Consider the following 4,384-nt stretch of genomic DNA (forward strand, 5'->3'; position numbering starts at 1 on the left):
ACAGGTAAAATACATGGTAGCAGCAGGTGTATTAGACATTGTTACGGGACATGGGCCAGAGAACAAGGGCTTAACACATTTAAATAAATAAGGTTTTATAGTCTATGAGAGCAGAGGACGACAACAGAACCTTTGAAGTAGCTCAGAGTGGGAAAAAAGAAAAACAAACATAAATACATATTAAGAGACCATGTCACCACGAGAATAAAGGCTTCCAAGGTGTGGCTGGATGTCATAAGAGGAAATATTTTCCAATGGGGCAGGAACGTGTGTATGCATCAGAAGATAAAGATGAATTCAAAGTTTCCTCTTAGAAGCGAGACACAGAAGGAGGAATTTCATATCAAGAGACATGAAAGGAACATAAAATCATACTCTGACAAATGATGAAGTATGGGAAGACTTGAAAATCCAAGGAAGACTGTGGGGTGTGGCAGGGAGGAATGTTGACATCTAAGGAGAAATAAATGGATTCTTTCCAAGAAGAGATAAAGGGGTATATTTTCCTTTAAATTCCCACCCAGAAAAAGAGCTCTCATATGGAGAGAGGGATACATGGAGGCTGTTTCTGTGTCCTCTGCACCCCTCCCCACTGGGATGCCTTCTCTAAGGAACTGAAAGGTGATTTCTTCAGCCTTGCCCGTCTTGCTGCTTCTCTCTCACCTATCTGGATGGGGTTGACCAGGAACTTCATCGTCTAAGGTCCATGGTGGTTCTTCTCATTCCAACTTGGAGAGTACATCAGGTTTGCTAACTTGATACCCTGTTCATGGGAAATGCCAGAAGACTCAGGCTCATCAGATGTCACCAGGGATCTGTGATGCTGAGAACAGTATGCTTTTTGGGGACTACACAATTTGTATGTTTGTAAATTAAAGGCTTTTCTCTAAAATGAAAAGAAAGTATACCTTCTCATCTGGGACAGGAGATGAGACCGAAAATCTACCACTTCAGAGCATGACAGACACAACAAAGCCTTCAGAAGCTGAAGAAAGAAAAGGCACTGTCCTCACCCACAGACACCAGGTTGCTATAGTCCTCTAGCATCACGTCCTGGTACAAGGCCTTCTGAGCAGGGGCCAGGAGCTGCCACTCCTCCCACGTGACATCCACGGCCACATCCTCCCGTGTCAGCGATCCCTGTAACAACACAGTCCCGTGTAATATGAGTGTTTCTCTTATTACTAAAATGGAGGGTGTGAAATAATAGAGGTTTCTATCCCTGGTTGTCGGCTTAGAGATCCTAAAACCCTTGTAGTCTCCTCAGTAGTAAAAGCACTAGGAACATCTTTTGTTCTAATATTTGGTCTTCAGCTTCAACCCTAGTCTGACACTGACAACTCAGAGTTAGCATCAGGCTCCACAGGCTAAAGGGCTCAGTATCACAAGAGTGCCTTCAGTTCAGACACCAGTCCAAAGTCCCAGGTTCCCTGCATTTGTGTCCAGCTTGGCTACAACTCAGGGCTTCCCGTACTTTGCCTGCTAAGGTTAGATAAATTGCCAGAACAACTGACAGAACTGAGGACAATGTTATGCTTACCTTTATAGTTTATTACCAAGGATATAGGGCTTCTTCCTGTGTGTGGCTCAGCAGGTAAAGAATCCGCCTGCAATGTAGGAGACCTGGGTTCAATCCCTGGGTTGGTAAGGTCCCCTGGAAAAGGGAAAGGCTACCCACTCCAGTATTCTGGCCTGGAGAATTCCATGAACTGTATAGTTCATGGGGTTGCAAAGAGTCAGACATGACTGAGTGACTTTCACTTTCATCAAGGATATTAATGAACACCCACATGAAAAGGTAAAGAGAGCCAAGTGTAAAAAGGTCCTGAGTGCAAGGGCCTCTTTCCCCATCCCAGAGTTGGGATGAGTCACCCTCCCAGCACGGGGATCAGCCTGCCTCCTTGGAAGTTCTCTGAACCCCATTGGGGTTTTTATGGTGGTTCTATTACACAGGAATGATTGATTAAACCCCTGCCTACTAGTGACAGAGTTCAATCTCCAGTTCCTTTCCTGTCTACTGAGATCAGAGGGTAGAGCCCAACATTCCAGTCAAGGCTTGGTCTTTCTGGGATCAGCTCCCGTCTTAAAGTTGTCTAGGGACCTGTCCTGAGTCACCTCATTAGCATACACTCACAGATGGTTCAGAGGGGCTTGTTATGAATAAAAAAAGGATACTCCTCTATTTCTCAGGAAACTGCAGATGTTTTAGGAACTCTGTCCCAAGAACCAGCGTCAAAGACCAAATATGTGACAATAAGTCATTTGTGTAATTAAAGACAATACAGGGGCTTCCCTGATGGCTCAACAGGTAAAGAATCCACCTGCAATGCAGGAGACACAGGTTGTTGACCACAAGTTCATGAGCCAGATACAGAGTGAGGCCAGACAAACCAAAATGTTGCAATTTGGAGCAGAGAGAGGTTTACTGCAGGGCCAAGGAAGGAGAAGGGTGGCTTGTGCTAAAAAAAAAAATCCTGAACTCCCTGATGGTTTTGAGGGAAGAGTATTTGTTTCTTTTGAGTTTTTTTTAATATTTATTTATTTGGGTGCATCAGATCTTAGTTGAGGCACGTGGGATCTTCATTGCAGCATGGGAGCTTAGTCACCACACTTAGTTGAAGCATGTGGGCTCTTAGTTCCCTGACCAGGGATCGAAACTGCATCTCCTGTGTTGGAAGGCAGACTCTTAACCACTGGACCACCAGTGAAGTCCCTGTTTGTTTTTAATTAATTAATTAATTTGTGGCTGCATTGGGCCCTTGTTGCTATGTGCTGGCTTTCTCTAGTGGCAGAGTCAGGGCAGTTCTTCACTGCAGCGCATGGGCTTCTCATTATGGTAGCTTCTCTTGTTGCAGAGCAACAGCTCTAGGTGCAAGGGCTTCAGTAGTTGAAGCTTGCCAGCTCAGTAGTTGTGGCCCACAGGTATGTGGAGATCCTCCCAGACCAAGGATTGTCCCCTGCATTGGCAGGAGGATTCTTATCCACTAGACCACCAGGGAAATCTGGGGGAAGAGTTTTTAAAGGCAAAATTTGGAGCGGGGGCTACAGGATATGTGACTTTCTTCTGTTTGGTTGGTGGTGAGGTAATGGATAGTGTTCCAGGAATGTTGTGCTCAGCCAAAAGCTGAAAGGTGTATTGTTATGTGTATCCTTGGAGGAAGAACCAGGACCCTGCTTTATTGCTGCAATATTATTTCTTGACTGCTTTTCCTTTGTTACTGAGTTCCCTTACTTCCTTAATTAGAAAAACTATTTGAATCTGCCCTTTTGAACTCCTGGAAAGTCAAGGAGCCCAAAGCCTTTTTCCTATGAACAGGAAGCCCCACAGGATTCTGGTAGGTCTCAAAATACACACAACCATTCTTTCTGGGACAACATCATTAAGGCCTTAGCACCTCTGCTTTCATCTAAGATTACTGGGAGACAATTCTGGGGCATCTTTGTGCTGTTTTGTCACTTTATAATGTCCAGCCAAATATGTCCAGTCACCTGATATGAAGAGCTGACTCACTTGGAAAGACCCTGATGTTGGGGAAGATTTAAGGCAGGAGAAGGGGATGACAGAGGATGAGATGGTTGGATGGCATCACTGACTCGATGGACATGAGTTTGGGTAAACTCCAGGAGTTGGTGATGGACAGGGAAGCCTGGCATGCTGCGGTTCATGGGGTCGCAAAGAGTCAGACACGACTGAGTGACTGAACTGAACTAATGTACGTCCCCTTCTCTCTGTTCACCCCTCACCCTATCGTGCATCTTAGTCCAAGTTTCTTCCAGCTGTAGCAGCAGTGGGCTGTGGTTGCAGGAGAAGGGAGGAGCAAGAGAATGGTCACATCCCAGGTCTCAGGAGAGTGAGCCATAGTAAAGTGAAAGTGAGTTTATTCAGAGAAATACACATGCCCTAGGCAAGTGAGAGCAGCCTAGGGGTAGAGGGTTGTTAGTTTTTATGGGTTGAATAATTTTATAGGCTAACAAGTGGGAGGATTATTTAAACTATTTGTGGGGAAAAGCAGTTTTCAGGAATTGGGCCACCACCCACTTTTTGATCTTTTAAAATGGTCAACCTTGAAACTGTCCTAGCACTGGTGGGTGTGTTATTTAGCATATTAATGTATTACTGCTGCTGCTAAGTCGCTTCAGTCATGTCCGACTCTGTGCGACCCCATAGATGGCAACCCACCAGGCTCCCCCGTCCCTGGGATTCTCCAGGCAAGAACACTGGAGTGGGTTGCCATTTCCTTCTCCACCATGAAAGTGAAAAGTGAAAGTGAAGTCGCTGTCATGTCCGACTCTTTGCGACCCCATGGACTGCAGCCTACCAGGCTCCTCCACCCATGAGATTTTCCAGGCAAGAGTACTGGAGTGGGGTGCCATCGCCTTCTCC

General features: G+C 45.6%; 1 protein-coding gene and 1 pseudogene across 1 annotated transcript in view; one reads left to right on the forward strand and one right to left on the reverse strand.

Moving 5' to 3' along the window:
• Window positions 1-4,384, forward strand: part of LOC104983913 (zinc finger protein 432-like) — a 60,584-nt gene that overhangs the window by 7,525 nt on the left and 48,675 nt on the right. The window lies entirely within an intron of this gene.
• Window positions 1-4,384, reverse strand: part of LOC104983920 — a 9,946-nt pseudogene that overhangs the window by 3,325 nt on the left and 2,237 nt on the right.

This window comes from Bison bison, unplaced genomic scaffold, assembly GCF_000754665.1.
Source record: "Bison bison bison isolate TAMUID 2011002044 unplaced genomic scaffold, Bison_UMD1.0 scf7180017863683, whole genome shotgun sequence".
In the NCBI taxonomy this organism is placed as follows: domain Eukaryota; kingdom Metazoa; phylum Chordata; class Mammalia; order Artiodactyla; family Bovidae; genus Bison; species Bison bison.